Raw genomic sequence first — 17,878 nt, 5'->3', positions numbered from 1 at the left:
GGATCGGTGAGGGTCGATTGGCAGCTCGGAAGCCAGACTGAGGAATTGAGTAGCTCTGGGAGGCAGGAAGGAACCACAGAAATCAAGGATGAACATAATGGTGGAACTTCCCTCTTCTCTTACAAACCCAGATGATATTGAGGATGAACCATATGGAATTGCCAATGCTGAAGGATTTTGACCTATGAAATGGCAGTATCGTATGGTTTGACGGACAGATTCCCTGGTATTGTTTTAATGTCTTTCTTATTTCACAAACACTTTCACCTGAGAGAGTGAGTACTGGAGACGGTTGCCGTTTTGAGTTTATTATTTGCAGACACCAAGCAAATAGTCTGTGTTTCTTGTCCAGCTAGTTAGAAGCCAGTTCTTTATTTTTGCAGAATAAAGGTCAAACCTACTGCACAAGCTTTTATGTGCCATAATTTGGATGGACATTATAAAGACTGAATGCCCGGAAAGGCCACAGGCTGCATTACTTTTCAGAATGCCTTCCTTTCATCAAAAACAAGCAGGCTGCCTTCCATCTTGTTTTCTTTCTTTAAGCAAATCTTGTTGGCCCCTCTAGAGCAGACTTACTGTGATAGTTGCCTTCTGCGAATGCATGTACCTAGGGCTGGGGTCCTAATACTCATGCTTATGAATGCAATTTCCCTTTTTCCTTTTCTGAGCTATGGCCTCAATTCCCTTCCCCCGAACTTGTTGTTAGAGAAACAGTGTATGAAAGCCTGGCCCCTGCTGATTCAGACATACCCAGTTCCAGTTCCAGCCTTGCCACTTAATGGTTTGGTGAACTCGAGCATGCCCATTAACCTCCCTGGCTCTCCATTTCTCGGTGTGAAATGGGGGATAATCAAATTGGGCTGTGGTAAGAATTGAACTAGAGAAAGGGTGTAAATGGCTCACAAAGTGTCCAGCACTTTATCAGCCCTTCATCAAGGGTAGCTTTTGCTGCATGACTGGGCAGCCATTTTCACTTTGCCTTGCTTTCAACATAACAGTGTTCCTAACCGAACAGTATTTTTCAACTTCCACTAAGCATTCAGAAACATCATGTTACAACTCTGCCTAAAAGCTTTTCATTGCTCCCAAACTGCCTATTCCACTGACTCAAATTTCCCACTCTGATACATAAGATTCTTTGCAATATGACTTCAACTCAACATTCTGGTCTTATGGTTACTTTCCCCCTTTTCCTATGAATAGCTTATAACCCTGGCAGATTTGAACCACTTCCCTATCCCATTCTTTTCCTTTGTCTTTCTTACCTGGAATATCTGTCCCCTTGCCTTACTTTTTTTTTTTTTTTTAAAGATTTTATTTATTCATTTGACAGAGAGAAAGAGAGAGGGAGCACACAAGCGGGGTGTAGTGGCAGAAGGAGAAGCAGGCTCCCCAGTGAGCAGGGAGCCCGATGTGGGGTTTAAGCCCAGGACCCTGGGACCATGACCTGAGCCGAAGGCCAATGCTTAACTGACTGAGCCACCCAGGCGCCCCTCCTTTCCTTACTTTTAAAAACATTCCCAGAAAGCCTGACTTGACGCCATCAACCTTTAAAAGTTTTCTGAATCGTTCTGGTATTTCCAATCCCATATTTACCTCTGGCTGATTTTCTTGCAATAAATTTAGTCATCATTTGTATGATCACCCTTATTGCATTTTATACTCATTGATGATAAGACTTGACTTGTAATCAAACCTGCCACAATATATAGTAAGGTCAGTACCTACTTGCTGAATTTCATTTACTCAGCAGACACTGTTTCAGGGCAAGGCTGTCGCTCTCATGGACCATACGTGCCCCTGGGACAGAGAGGCATTAAACACGTTAACAAATACACAAACAAAGTAATGTTAGATGTTGATATGTGCTAAGGCGAAAATAGAGGCACCTGGGTGACGCAGTCGGTTAAGTGTCTGCCTTCAGCTCAGGTCATGATCCCAGGGTCCTGGGATGGAGCCCCGCATCAGGCTCCCTGCTCAGCAGGGAGCCGGCTTCTCCCTCTCCCTCTGCCTGCTGCTCCCCCTGCTTGTGCTCGCCCTCTCTCTCTGTCAAATAAATAAATAAAAATCTTAAAAAAAAATGTTTGATGTTGATATGTGTTACAGCAAAAATAAAATAATAATGTGATAGGAGGTGACAAGGGGCCACATGGAGCCCCATGTTTTAGCTAAGGTTTGCTAATGGGGTGGGGTAGGGAAGACTTCTGTAAAGCTATCATCTGAGATGTTACCAAATGAGAAGACCGTGCTGGCCCTAGAAGCATCTGGAAGGAGAGGGTCCCAGACGGGACATAATAAATACAAAGCCTTCATCAGATGAGCTGTGGCTTGGCACCAGAATAGGCTTCTCCTTTCTGTTTTGTTTCCGAACACCGCTCAGCTATTGATTGCGCGTTTGAGTCCTGTTTGATCGTTTGGAGTTCATGATATTCTCAGTGTGGTTCTGTATTATTTTTATCTACACGATTTGGTTCGTATGTGTTCACGGAAAGCCAGTTTTTCTCTGCACAGCCTTGGACACAGAACACTTCATTTAAATCCTAGCTCTGCCGCTTACTACCTGGGTGACCTCCAGTAAATTATTCACACCTCGAAGACTCATGTTCCTTGACTTGAATGAGTATCACAGTAACTGCTTTTCAGAGATGTGAGGATCTAACGAGAAGTGCATATCCAGTGCCTGGCGTGTGGTAGAAGCTCGGTGAGGAGTAGAGCTTACTATGCCGTGCGCCACACTTGGGGTGCCTTAAGATATGTTCTTCCTGTGGACTTGTATAGCCAGATTCTAAGCTCGGGTTTCTAGATCATTGCAATTAGTTCCAGTGGTTAAGCATTCATCCTTGTGAAGATTTCATCTTGAGGCAGATTCACTCCTGCTGAGAGCAGAAGTGTGGCAAGTTTCTGGTGAAGGTGCCGGCACCTCCCATGTCCCCAACAAGGAGCTGCTTTGATTAAGGAACTAAGGTGTTAACAGTAGAAGATATAGCATGTTCAGTGAGGTGGAAAGACTACCACTAGATGTTTCTTTAACCGAAATATAACTCAGTTTGCCTTTAGTCCACAGTCCAGATAAAAACATTTCAAGATCTCCTATTTTGTATTGGCAGCAGGGAGATAAGAGGGAAAATGGGGGAAATTTTTTTTTCTGGGGGGAAGAAATTGTCCAAAATATCTATATTCAGAAAAACGGTTCATTGCAGCTCCTTGAAATAGCCATATTAAAACTTTACTGAGTCCGATTAAAAACAAGAGGCAATCTGGTAATTAGTTGTCTATCATCTTTATAATCCGACTGTGGATAGCCCATGAAAAACATTTGTTCAACATTCTACTGTTACCATTCCTCTACTTTATTTTTAACTTTAATGTTATTTCTTAAAAACATAATTAAAAATAATTTAAAAATGGTATAAAATTAAAAATTATCCAAGGGCATGCACTGAAAAGGACTGTAAAGGAACATCTCCCTTTGTAAACCACAATGCCCCTCCCTGTGGATAACCAGTGTACCCTTACGGAGATATTCTGTGCATGTACAGAGCAATCACAAACACAGTTAGCTTCTCATTATTCGTGGTACTTACGTTCTATAAAGTCACCACAAACACCGAATTAGCAAATGCAGAACCATTACACATGCAGAATTAGGTTCCTGAGAGCTTCTGGTCACAGCATTTTTAGCAACTGATTAATACTTAACCTTGTTTTATGGTTATATCTGTGTAAAGACATCTTATTTAATATATATTGTTCATTCATTAACACTGAACTCACAGCTAATGGCACTGTAACTCATGCCTGAATGAAGCTTATCTAACACATGAAGTTTCTCCATAAAACCTATCACAGCCTTTGCTTAGGAACACGAGACAGCATTTCAGCACTGCAGGTCATTTTAAACAGCAAAATCACTAAGAAAAACCTCCCAAATGCAAAAGGCATGCCAGTAAACAAGACCTCGAAAGCATACTTTACAGTATGAGGGTGGAAACAAGAGGCAGAGAGAACATTGCCTTGTTTGACCTTAGCTGGGCATGTGAGTGTGTCAGGTAATTCACACGTGCATTTCCACAAAGGACCATATAAGCGCCGTGAGTATTGATTTTGGGGTTAGAAATAAATTTTAGGAGTGCCTGGGTGGCTTAGTCTGTTGAGCGTCTGACTCTTGATTTTGGCTCTGGTCATGATCTCTGGTTCCTGGACTTGAGCCCCCTGTGGGAGCTCAGCACGGAGTCTGCTTGTCCCTCTCCTTCTGCTCTTCCCCCCCACCCTGCTCGTGCATGCACTGTCTTGCTGTCTCGTGCTCTCTCTCTCTCTCAAACAAATAAATAATAAATAAAATCTTTAAAAAAAAAAAGAAAAATTTTAGTGATAGGAAAATTTGCAAATACAGAATCTGCAAAAAATGAGGATCGACTATTATTTTTTTCTAATTGTAAAGACACAAACGGTAATTTATCGTTTGTGTTCTGTATCCCGATTTCTTCGTTTAACACTACATCTTAATCATACACACATGCATATATATTTCATTTCAGTAAGAAGAGCTTTTGAATTGTATATTGTTGTTGAAGCTGCAGATTCTTCCATTATGTGGATATCTGTGTTGTTTCCAACCCTTTATTATTGGAGATATCGTGTATGCGTATCTGTGGGAAACCCATGGACTACATTGCGTGCCTCCGCGATGACCGTACATTATACATTCCTCCCACCATTGTTAAGCTTTGCTGGTTGTACTGGATAATGGCTTGAGTTCTATCTTAATACCAATCTACTGTGTCCGAGGTACCTTTTGACCAGTTTTCCAGTAAGGCACAACAATTTACTAACTAGAAAGCAATAGTTAAAACCTCTAAAGAGTGAGTGTATGAGATATTCAGTCCCTTCCCTCCCTGGATGCCTATATCCTTAACTTCATATTTGATACATGACTGTGCTCAGTGTTTCGCATGAAGCAATTTGTCATTTCCCACTCTAGTTAGACTTCTGCAGCAGGTGGTGTGTTTCAGAAATCAGCACACGTTGTGGCAACATGTGGGCAACACGCATGTTCTCAGTATTTATTGTTAGAACAAGCCTAGAGAGGATAATTTGAATAAATTAGAAATATCTGAAACTTTACTTCCATGAAGTTGGTGTGAATCCAAACTTGTAAAATGGCACAGCTGTACAAATTATTTAATAAGATACCATTTTATATACTATGATTAGATTTTTTAAGTAATATATGTTTTAATAAATTTGCCAAATTGTAAATAAATGGAAAAAAATAAGGTAAAGATTTTCTTAAACTGAGTTAAAGCATAATTAACTGACCTGGCAAACTTAGTTTTCAGTGAACTAAATTCATGAACTTTGGCTTACCTTTCTATATCAGATCATTTTGTTTAAGCCTTCTTGTTCCTGGAGAAGGATTTGTGATTAGATGTTGAAATATGAAGCGCTGTTAGTCCACTTCATATCTTCATGAGTATATATATTTCCTACTTCTTATTTATTTATTTATTTATTTATCTATTTATCTATTTATTTATTTATTTAACAACAGAATGAAACAAAGCGTCAGTTCAGCTAATTGAACGTGTACAACTCCCCAGACGTTTTTATACCCTCCATAGCAGATAAGTGATTCCCTGAGGTATTTGGCACTCAGGAAATGCTTATTGAATTACTGTTGGTTTTCTTCTTAAAGAAAGGTAAAATAAGGGCACCTGGGTGGCTCAGCTGGTCGAGCATCTGCCTTGGGCTTGGGTCGTCGTCCCAGGGTCATGGAATCAAGCCCCACATAAGGCTCCTTGCTCAGTGAGGAGTCTGCTTCTCCCTCTGTGCGCACGCTCTCTCCGTCTCAAATAAGTAAATAAAATCTTTAAAAAAAAAAAAGAAAAGTAAACTATCTAAGAAATACCTTACAAATTACTCATTCATTCCCCTTGACTCGCCTCCCCAAATACTATGTAATAGTATTTTTGGGTTCCGATCTGCTCAAAGTGGATGAACCAGGTATTTTTACTCCACACTGCATATGCTAAATTGTTTTCCTATTATGCTTCAGTTAGCAATACCTTGGGGAGGGAGGAAGTGAAGTTGGTGGTTATTTGACACTAGGGGTGAATAAGATGTTTGAGCCTTTCTCTTACTCCCTTCTCACTTAAGCTTTGGCCTTGCCACAAGGAGACCAAGGGGACCTTGCCTTCTCCTCTTGGACCACCCTCCTCTCCAAATCTTCCAAAAAACAGGTCCTCATAAGGATTGGCCAGTTGGCACAGGGTGTTACAGATCAATGAAGTGAATGAGGAAAAGGCGTCTATTTCCAGTGTCGCCGTGGCTTCCTTTAGTCCTAAGTATCAAGCCACGGACTACCATGTGAAAGATTTTTAGGAACGATTTTGTGGTTTCCATGTGGATGCTGTTTTTAGTTTCGTGATATATTTTGTTCCAAGGCAGACATTTATTAATCAAATGTTTATTTAATTAACCCCCAAGGCAGTACGAAACAGCTCGAAGAAACTAATTCAATCCTTCTGTCTCTTCTTTCCTGAAAAAGAAGCATGTGTTTCATCACACAGGGAGCCCCTTCCTGCCTGTTCCTGTACATCAAAATTGTCGAGGGAGCACAGCCGGGCGTGGAAGTCTTAGACAAGCCCTTACCTTCCCTTATCCCCTCAGCAGCGGTCCTTCGGGGAGACTCACATCCTAAGCCTAGGTCACTTGTTCCCTAATCCTCTTCCCCTGACATGCCTCCCACTCCAGAAAGCATCTTAACACTCTCCGATTATTTAGATTTTACCAACCATGTCGTGTTCTGTAACAAAGACCAGTCTCTTGAATCTTCAAGGTGGCTTTTCTGGAATCTTACTCTTCCAGCAGGGTCTGGTTTTCTTTCGTCTTCCTCTTCTTTTTCTGTCCCTTTCTTTGTCTCTTCTTCAGTAGGTATTTACAGAAAGGAAAACAGGCATATTTGGAGGGATGCCCAGTAAGGCACTCTTCGTAAGAGAATGTTTGTTCCGTGTCTTTTTTCATTGCCTGTGTGCTTCGTTATTCCCACACGGCGTTGTAGCAGTTCTCATTATTGAGCGTAGTGGTTCTTAACATGACTTCTCACGTAGTAATCACCTGGGAAGCTTTTCCAATCCCCTGTGCAGTCACCCTAGCATCTCTGGAGGAGGGGGTCAGAAGGCTTAAAAACTTCACCAGGAGGAGATGAAGTAATGAGAACCTGTGATTTTGGAAGATATTAGAAACAAAGGGATCTGTTTATCTGCTCAAGTGATTCTGGTTATCTTAAACATACCTGGAATATGCGTCTGTCATGGCATATTGAGCTATCTCGGGGTTCAGAGAGGAATAGAGGAACCAGGACAACTTGGGTTTCTTTTACTGTTTGGAAAGAATGAAATTGTATTAGAGAACAAATAAATCTTCTAACAAATGCCTATAGCATAGTTAAAACCTGAAATTTGTGATATACATTTTAAAACTTTGATTTTGTGAAATATTATCCCATTTGTAATAGAATGCACTTAACTATTTGGGTAGATTTTATAGGGGTTTTTTTTCTATTATAAATAGAAATTTTTGCTGTAAGTAGAAAGTTTTCTACACCCTTAGTCCTCCAAGCTAATAATTTTTGGTGCCTATATTTTTAGGTAAGTTTTTTATGTTATGTCATACTATTAACACACTAATAAATACTGCATGACTAAATGTAAAAATTTCTAAAACCACAAAGTCATTAATAAATATATTAAGATATTATTTAATTTTGAGCAAGTGATTATAATAATTTATCATCTGAAAGACATTAAGAAGTAGAAGTTTTCATGTATGTAAACATGGTCAATATGTACTTCAAAATTATATTTTCATGGAATTTTTAAAATCAGTTACCAGTTGTGCTCAAAATTTGCTGAAAACGTATTGGGGTTAGCAAAGGATATTAAGTACCTATCATGTATTTAAAACATATAACTCACTTAATTCTCAGAATAATGCTACAAGGAAGATATCTCCATTTTACTGATGAGAGTAAAGAATCAGTAACAGAATCAGTAATTGTCGCAGAATCAGTTAACTGTCAAATGTACTGGATTTCAGCTTAGATCTCTCTTTCTGGAGAGCCCTTAACTTTTCTCCTTCTGCCACATGCTTGGCTTTCCAGCAGCTAGAATAACATTTCTCCTCCAAGTTAATCACAGAGAAGACATGGAGTTTTATGGCTAGAGAGTGGCATGGCACATGGTTCTCCCTCTTGCTCAGGACGTTGCTGCTTCTCTTTCATGCAACACCAGGCCATCTTGTCTACCCAGCAGCGGCAGTGTGAGACAGAAGTTGGCAAGTGATAAAAAGTTCAAACAGAGGGGCACCTGGCTGGCTCAGTCCGTAGAGCATGGGACTCTGATCTCAAGATCAGAGCTCAAGCCCCATGTGGGGGTATGGAGCCCACATAAATAAATAAATAAATAAATAAATAAATAAATAAATCCCACATAAATAAATAAATAAATAAATAAATAATAAATAAACAAACTAAAAAAAGAAATTCAGACAGACTTTGGGTTTGATGATAAAAAATAACTGGAGGGAGGCTAGTCAGATGTTAAGCTGAAGAAATATTGATGACAATGCCTCGTACTTTTTACCTTTCTTAACTTTTTTTTTTTTTAAGATTTTATTTATTTATTCGACAGAGATGGAGACAGCCAGCGAGAGAGGGAACACAAGCAGGGGGAGTGGGAGAGGAAGAAGCAGGCTCCCAGCGGTGGAGCCTGACGTGGGGCTCGATCCCATAACGCCAGGATCACGCCCTGAGCCGAAGGCAGACGCTTAACCGCTGTGCACCCAGGCGCCCCAATATTTCTTAACTTTTCTGAATAAAAGAGGAATTGGTAGTTTAAGTAGACAAGTCTGTGCCTTGGAATAAAATTGTGGTTGGAAAAGAAAACTATTTCTGTTTCATTGCAACTGAGGTAAAGAATGCTGTTAGGTCAGTGGAGACAGCTAAGCCCTGTAAAGCTGCTTACTTTGCATTAAGAAACTACAAAGTAAGAAACAGCCCATTATTCCATCTCTAGAGTTATTTCAGGAATGGCATTGGAAAGTTCAGTGGATCCCATCTTAAACAAAGATATGTTAGCTTTGTTTAAATCTGTAGAACCACCCTTAAAAATGTTAAGATTACAGTACTTTTCACTTTCCTATTTACATGGGAGCCTAAGGTTTAAAGTTCTAAATTTTCAAAACACCAAAAAGAAAAACTGTGTATTTTAAGAATGAGATGCATATGGAGGATAAAATGTATCAACAGTTTATGAATCTTAAAGGAGCATTTATTACATTTTACTTTCTTTACCTGGCGCTTTTCACCTGCCTACCCGTGTGGATTTTATATCAAGGAATGAATTTGTTAAGAATTTTACAGGTAATATTTCTCTTCCTGTCCCACTATCAGTTAAGTTTTAACCTACTGTCTGAAAACTATCTATTTAATTATCCCACTGTCAGAGTTTAAGGCACTCAAGAGAAATCTGTAGGTGGCAAATGCTGTTGTTCTGTTTAAAGGATAAATATTGTGTGTAGGAAACAAAGTAATATGTAAGGTCTCAGAAGTGACACAAGCCACCTACTTTCTACAGAATGGCATATTTCTACTTTTACTGTAATTGTAGTTACTTATTATTATTATTATTCTTAAATTTGAAAAATCTTCTCCATGACACCAGGACGTTTTCCTAATATACATTCTGTTTATAATTGTTTCCTCATATCTGTCAGTGTTCTGGCTGCCTAATCACAAGCTAACATAGGCTGACCATGATATTAAAAAGTGACCAAGGGCGTATCAGAGAAGTAGTTCATCATCTACTGTGTCCTCTTGCTCTCTACTGGACCCATATCCTTACTCACGGGAGGACCACATAGGCTTGACATCCTCATTTTGAAAGACAAAAAACTGTCTTTGCCGATTGGAAAACGCAAATTTTGAAAGAACCAAATGTTCATTTTGAAATAAGGTTTCTAGGACAGTGTAGGAAGGTGCTTCCCCCTTCATCTAAAATTTCCTGAAATATTTTTAGCTGTCTAAAACACACACCACACATACACACACACACACACACACACACACATACCCCATGACCTAATTGTCTCAATCCTCACTACTTCTAAGTGTGACCTGTGTGTGAACCAGCAGTATCCCTGGGGAGTTTGTTGGATGCACAGAATCTCAGGCACCACCCCAGACCGACTGAATCAAAATCTGCAGTGTAACAAGACCTCCAGTTATTTCACATGTTCGAACATATCCCAAGTTTGACAGCCCGGTATTAAGAATCCCTCACTGCCTGCAGAAAGGCCAAGCATGACACTATCTGTATTTTCACTGAGACGGTTCTCTCTCCCTGCTTGAGACAATCCTTTACTCTTTTCTAAACAAGGGAGATCCTGATCCTGGGTAACAGAGAGGCAAGGCTTGAGCAGGTAAAGTTTTTATCACTGTAATAGTGTGATGATGGCAAGTATAAAATAATGCCAGGGAAATAACCAATGAGCATCTATTATGACAGATGAATTTTTCTCAACAACTTGCTCTCTGATGGTGTCTTTGGTTAATGATCTGTGACGAGAAGGGTCCATGATCAGGATTGGGATGAGATAAGGTGTGACCTAGCTGTAGTCCCTAAAGAAAACTGTTTCTTAGATCCACCAGTATTGAATTTTAGAAATATTTGGGGGCAAGAGCCAAATCAATAGGAGTCAACTATTTAGATTCAAATGCAACTCATATGAATATTCATTTTACTGTTGACCTGCATTAGCTAAAGCTCCCTGTTCTATTTTTAAGATTTTATTTTTTCAAGTAATCTCCATACCCAACGTGGGGCTTGAACTCACAACCCTGAGATCAAGAGTCGCATATGCTCTACTCACTGAGCCCACCGGGCGCCCCTGGATAAGACTCTCTTTTACCACTAGGATTTCCATACAGTTTAGAATTTAAAGATGTTCATATTTTCAGGTAATGACTTTCTTGTTGACTGATGCAACTTCTCTAATAAGATTAATATTCATTAGCTGATTACTAAATGTATTTTGCACAATCTTCACAATAGTGCTAGGTGACAACTCTTAATTTCTCCTTTTTACTGATGAGGAAACTGAAAAAGGAGGACATAAGTAGCCTTCCAAAAATGATACAGCTAGTAAGTGGCAGAGGCAGATATTAAATCCAGCATCTCCCATTCCAAAGTCCTACTCTTTTTTTTTGTTTGTTTGTTTAAGATTTTATTTATTTATTTGACAGAGAGAGAGAGAGAGCATGCACACAAGCAGGGGAAGTGGCAGGCAGAGAGAGAAGCAGGCTTCCAGCTGAGCAGGGAGCCCAACTTGGGGGCTCCATCCCAGGACCCTGGGATCATGACCTGAGCTGAAGGTTGATGTTCAACCAACTGAGCCACCCAGCCCCATGATATGCTTGTTTTAAAGAAAAAATAAAAACTCAACTAAGAATTTGATTAGGAAAGCATTAAGCTCTCAAATCTATAAGATTTAGTCTTTGAAATAATAAATTCGCTTATCCATTTGGGGGTGTTTAAAACATACTCTACGTAGGTCTTTTCTAAGTGGAGATTTTTCTATATAGACAGGTAAATATCAGTGTTAGGAAGACTCTTTAACGGGAAAATAGCAGAAAGTGGTCCAGATAGAATTCATATACTCATATTTGTTTTGTTCCAAAATTTTTTTCTGTCTCTGATAATTGTCTGTTTCTTTCTCATCATCGTCATCCTAAATTATGATCATCTCGAGGTGGCCAGATTGATGCACCTCTTCTCTAGAGCCTAACTGGAAGCCCTTACTATGGTAAACCACTCAGTTGGAGAATGGTCTTGGTGGCATTCTTCCATCAGCGTCCTGAGTAGGGGGCCGCTGGCCAGGATTCCTTCTGTCTGGATATCCAGTATATTTGGGTTTCTCACCTTTTGGAGTGAGGGTTGGGAATGTGCGGCTGGAAAACAATCTTGCCGTGGTCGCAGGAGGCTGGCTGGTTTTTGTTCTTCCTCTTTATTCTTGCCAGTTCTGTGAGCTCTGTCTTCATCGTTATGGCCTCTCTCTTATCTCCTCTCTATACAGTTGACTTTTGAGCAACACAGGTTTGAACTGCATGGGTATACTTACATACAGATTTTTTCAATAAATAAAAGTACAGTACTGTAAATGTATTTCCTCTTCCTTATGATTTTCTTAAAAAACATTTTCTTTTCTCTAGCTTACATTATTCTAAGAATACAGCATATAATTACATATAACATACAAAATATGTGTTGTTTATGTTTTCAGTAAGGCTTCCGTTCAACAGTAGACTATTGGTAGTTAAATTTGGGGGCATCAAAAGTTAACACATGATTTTCAACTGCAACAGGGGGTTGGCATCTCCAACTCCCACATTGGTGAACTGTATCTGCTGCCCCAGCCAGGCCATTTCTCTCCACCTTGAACCTCCCTGAATTCCAACTTTACCTGGCATGGACCCTCTTGCATTGCCACACTCTGGATGCCAGTCTTCTCAGATGAGGATTTTAACGCACTTCTGGGAGCTGATGTAGAAAATGAAAGTATCAGTCAGACCAAAAGGAGAGAGGTGACTGCCTGGTGACAAGACAAGAGAGAAAGATTTCAACAGTTGATGGATTCTGGCATCTAAAATTAGATCTTTTGAAGTGCTGGAATTTCCATCTTTAATAATGTATTTCTTGGCAGACATTCTCTTCGTAGTGATTACAGTTGTTCCATTTGGAATTAGTTCAATTTTCAAAGCAAAGAGGCTCTGTTTAAAGAGTTAGCTACAAATTGTATTTTTATTGGCAATGGTCACTCTTGTGCAGCACCCAAGCAGGAAGACACTAACTGCATCCATCCCAGCTCATTATAATTAGCGTCCTTTCTGCAAGTTAGGTACCCGTGTAAGGTCGGAAAGAGGAGGGCCACCGCTGACTACTGAAGAAGGACCTCATGAGTCTTCCGTGTTCTCTGGGGCTCATCACTTCACCGATGGTTGGTTATTTCAGTTCTATTAGGGGGAAGAGGTATTTTGATAAAATGGTAATGTTCATCATCCAAAAACTGGAAATAGATGTAAGCAAATATGATTTGAATGCTAGCGCAGTGTTACATTATATGAATATACTGTAAGCATCATGCCAAGTTTATTGATTTACAGTGAGAGATATCTTTTCTAGTATCTAAAATATTCATAACTACTCCCTATGCCTCTCCATTTCTTATAAAAGTACTTACATCAGGGCTATGGATTGGGGTGGAATCAAAATGCAGAGAACTATCTGATTTTCATCTGTAACAGAAACGGAAAGACAGTATTATTAACACGTAGTGGGTCACATGGAGAATACCTCTACGACAGATTTCAGTATTTTTGCTCTGCAATGGCTATGTCAGTTCCTTGACTTATAATTTTCTCGAGACCAATCTTCTTATGTTGTGGAAGTGACTTATTTTTGTTCCTGTTGTGACTGTTTTCTTGATAGAGAGCTAAACTTTCTAATGTAGTGCTGCTCAAATTTTAATATGCACCCAAGTCCTCTGGGGAATCCTGATAAGTGTGGGCTCTGTTGCAGGGAATCAGTATGTAAACATACAGGTTCTGCGATGATGCTAACGACGCCGATTGCTACTACCTTTCGGGTAGCAAAGCTCTAGGCATCTTACGGAGTGGCTCACATTTCTTGCAGTGGGTCGTTTCTACTACAACCTACCTCTTTTCTTCTGAACTTGGTAGGCATTTACTCTATAAATGCAAACCAAGGAATCAGAGCATGAGATTTTTTTTACCTTATCTACAGATTCAGGACTGTCATTAAAGAATAACCGAACTAATGGAGCACTTGGAAGATGGGTATTATATATTGTATATTATATGTAGAGAAAACTATCAATAGAAAAATTAGGTATATTTCTCGACTGCAGAACAATATTTATTGTAAAGACAATGAAAACCAGTGCTGGAGTCTAGTTCGTATGAAAATCTCACTGCCATTTAGTTGAGCTGACATCAATAAGATAAACCACTTCTAGCAATGTCCAATGAGGTTGTTTGTTTTGTATTTTAATGATGTGTCTTCACCAAATCCTGGAATCAGGAGTTTGATGTCCCTTACACAATATTGTGGTCCAGCCTACAAGAACTACCCACTTGATAGGCACATGGTAGAGAGGTTATCAGCTTTTAATTGGTAGATTTGAGGGTCTATGGAATTTGACAAAGGGACAAGTTGTTTTGTGTATGCTCAGGGGTGGAGGGGTGTCTGATGGATAACGGGCAAGCCATTACAGTATGTTTTAGAAGATTTAACATTGGTTTAATAACTTCTTCACAATGTGAAACCACAATTTAAGGATGAATGATATTGAAGAATAGGTACGTCATAGGATTGATAACTGGAAAAACTGGCAACACAGCCAACAAAGATCCCGGCCAAGTGGTATGAGCAGGAATTAACTCAAGTCAGTAATCATGCTGTTTACCTTTTCAGTATGAATGAGGAAATACCATGATCTCACCGAGGGAGGAAGGAGCAAGTTGATTATCAGAGAGCAAGAGTTCATTCTTACTGTTGAAGATGTGAACTTCCTAGTTGTTACATTAATTCATTTAACTAGTTGTCCAAAAATTCTTTAGGAAGACTAAAGAGTAGACAGATTACATCAAATGGCAGTGATTCCACAGTTTAGACAGGTGTAGGTAGGAATGTAAGCAATGTTCATAAATGCTAGTTAGAATGGGAGCAAGATTAACCCTGTTAAATCCTGTTAAACAGGTCAGGCAAGTTCCTGTAACCCAGGACATTAGTAAAAGGTAGCAGGGGCAGGCTGTCCAGGATGAAGTTCCTTGGACTGCAGAGATCCCAGAAGCGAATGACACTTGAATGACATTTGGTCAAAGTGCAGCTGAAGGATGGCTACCAGTGAGGCATCAGACTCCTCACCCACTGATTGCATGCGTTTTTAAGTTCCACTTCTTGAGAGGAATGGAACGTCAATCACGTGCTGCTAAATTGGCAGAACAGTTATTCTCACAGCCAGTAGAATTTCCTAAGTAACCTGCATGACAGAGGACCTCATAAAAAACAATAGTAAACGAAAACAAACAAAAAAATACATACCTTTTTACTTGGAGTAAAAATGAGGAATGCAGTAAATACTCTTAAAGCATATAACGGGGAGAGGTGCCTGGCTGGCTGTGTCAGAAGAGCATGTAACTCTTGATCTTGGGATCGTGAGTTCGAGCCCCACATAGGTGTAGAGATTCCTTAAATAAACAAAAACTTAAAAAAAAATACATAAACCGGGGAATCAAAACCTTTTTGATTTTGAAGTTTAGTCCCAAGCTATTAAAAACAGGCCTGGGTGGTTAAGAGCCTGCCTTCCGCTCAGGTCATGATCCCGTGATCCCGCATCCGGCTCCCTGCTCAGTGGGGAGTCTACTTCTCCCTCTGCCTACCGCCCCCCCCCACTTGTGCTTTCTCTCTGACAAATAAATAAAATCTTAAAAAACAAAACAAAACAAAACAGGCCTGGGAAATGGTAAGAAGAGGATAACATCAGTGGAACATGCCCCAAGTCCCACCACTGCCCCCTGCGAGTCCTACACCAGTTGTGTCACATTCGCTCCAACCATGTTTCCTCATCTGTAAAACTGGCCTATAATATCTGGGTTGTTGCGTTATTACAATACGATACATTACGTGAAATCATCTTGAATAGTGATAAGTTTTTAAAAGTACACATACAAGAAATCTGAAGATCTAACGTTCACAGTTGAAACTGCGTACAGTAACTTACTCTCTGGAGATGAAAGTCTCTAGAATGAGTAAGCTACTTTCCAGGTAAGGGAGGGTAACCAGCTCTCTAGTACCGTATCAGAACCCACGGAGAAATGCATTCCCCACTTGATGTAGCAGAAATGGCGACTCCAGGAACGTGAGAACTAACTTATTTCGTGATGAAAGAGAAAAAACAAAACAAAACCTGTTAGTATTAGGATGATAATATCCATTTGGGCAATTCAATCAGGAAACATCCCTTTGAAAATAAAAAATTCTGCTTCTATTCGAGAGAATATCTACTCATTTCAGAATTAGGAATTTTATGATATCTGAATGAAAAAGGAGGCATTTCCACCAATGCAGAAGAAATTGGATAAGGAGCCAAGTATCTCTCCAATCCATATCAAGTTTCTTTTTTCGTTGTCAGCCTGCCAAGACCACTGGGCTATGGGATATAAAGGGCATTGGTTATATGTGATAGAGCTGAAAAGAGCCATAGTGCCACCAATACTAAGTGGACAGACAAGGATGGGTGACCGTCATAGCTTATAGGGCACTTTCCCTGAGCCACTGAGAAAGATATGGGCAATTTTGGGGGCAAGTTGCTGGTTCAGAAGTGGGCAAAGGGAGGGTGATCAGAGAAGCAGGACCAATTTATGGAAAAGTTGGGAAGTGAAGCCTGGCTAAAGCAGGGCTAAACTATATGGTAGTCATTCTGTTTCAAAGGATATTCTCCCACATCAGTTGTATTTCTTGTATTTTAAAGAAACTCACCTAAAATTGCAAAGCACCAGAAGGTTCTTTTACACAAATAAAACACTAATACCATACTACTAAAATTCAAATAATTCTGTAAGGATTACAGTGATTCTTGAGATAAGGACCCCGAATGTCATTATCAGTCATCTTTGGTGCTCCTTCGGACCTTCCACTCCTCCAGGCCCCAGCTTTTCGGGTATACCCTTTTCTGAGTATGTGGCCCCAGTGAACCACTGTGCTGTATTCTTCAGGTGCTCTGTGAGTATCCTTCAGCTGTTCTGGGGCTGAGTATTAAAGTTAACCCGGGCACTATTTATAAATACTAATGGCCCATTATGTTGTACACCTCAAACTAATGAAACTTACACCTCATTTAAAAAAAAAAAAAAAATACCAGTGTCCTGGTCCTTCCCCAGACAAAGCAGATTCTCTTAAAGTCAGCTCTCAGATACTGTATTTTTTTTTTAAGAATTTATTTATTTCAGACAGAGAGAGCGAGCACGAGCTGGGGGGCTTGGGGGGGAGGGGCAGAGTGAGAAGCAGACTCCCTGCTGAGCAGGGAGCCCAATGCAGTGATGGGCTCGATCCCAGGGTCCTGGGTTCATGACCCGAGCCAAAGGCAGATGCTTAACTGACTGAGCCACCCAGGCAGCCCTCAGATACTGTATTTTAAAAAATTCCCAGGTGCTTCTAATGTGCTGCCAGGGCTCAGAACCATGCAGCTTTAAAGATTTAAAATGACAGCTGTCAGTCATTCATGGTTCAGGGTGAATCAATTCCTGTGGACTGAGTTTTTCCAAAACCAAGAGTAATGAGAATGAGTTGAATGAGAAATTTTAATTCTGGTGGTGGGCCATTAAAAAAAAAAAAAAAGACATACATTTTAACAGCTTGTAAATGGCGATAATAGAACTTAGCTCAGTATTTTGTTCAGACTGAATTTTAAGCTCTTTGACCAGGTTGCAAACCACTTGCAGAAAGAGGGCCTAAGGCATTAAAGAGTCAACAGAGGGAATATTACTGCCATATACTCTCAATAAATTGTTGCCAAATGTCTGTTTACATTGTTATCTATTAAGGTCATAATAAAAGAGGTTATCTAAAAAAACATTAGAAAAACTAGTCATTCCAGAAGAGTCTACTATGGTATTTTTATGGTGCCCAACAGGTGACTTTAATGGGTAATAAAAGAATACACACAGTATTATTCATATTTTGTTAAACTTTAGGTACATCTTGAAGACTTTAACATACTCATTAAAAAGTATTACCCT

The 17,878-nt window shown here is 39.8% G+C and overlaps 1 protein-coding gene and 1 long non-coding RNA gene across 2 annotated transcripts in view; one reads left to right on the top strand and one right to left on the bottom strand.

Moving 5' to 3' along the window:
- ELOVL6 (ELOVL fatty acid elongase 6) overlaps nt 1-17,878 on the top strand; it is a 126,646-nt gene that overhangs the window by 28,446 nt on the left and 80,322 nt on the right. The window lies entirely within an intron of this gene.
- LOC103661746 lies at nt 12,422-13,435 on the bottom strand. Its single transcript, XR_568234.2, has 3 exons — nt 13,300-13,435; nt 12,962-13,072; nt 12,422-12,599 (listed from the first exon to the last, which is right to left on the bottom strand). It is a non-coding gene; the product is annotated as an uncharacterized LOC103661746 (long non-coding RNA).

Source organism: Ursus maritimus, unplaced genomic scaffold (genome assembly GCF_017311325.1).
Source record: "Ursus maritimus isolate PB19 unplaced genomic scaffold, ASM1731132v1 scaffold_11, whole genome shotgun sequence".
In the NCBI taxonomy this organism is placed as follows: Eukaryota; Metazoa; Chordata; class Mammalia; order Carnivora; family Ursidae; genus Ursus; species Ursus maritimus.
Note: the sequence above shows the minus strand (reverse complement) of the source record. Positions and strands in the feature narration are given on the sequence as shown.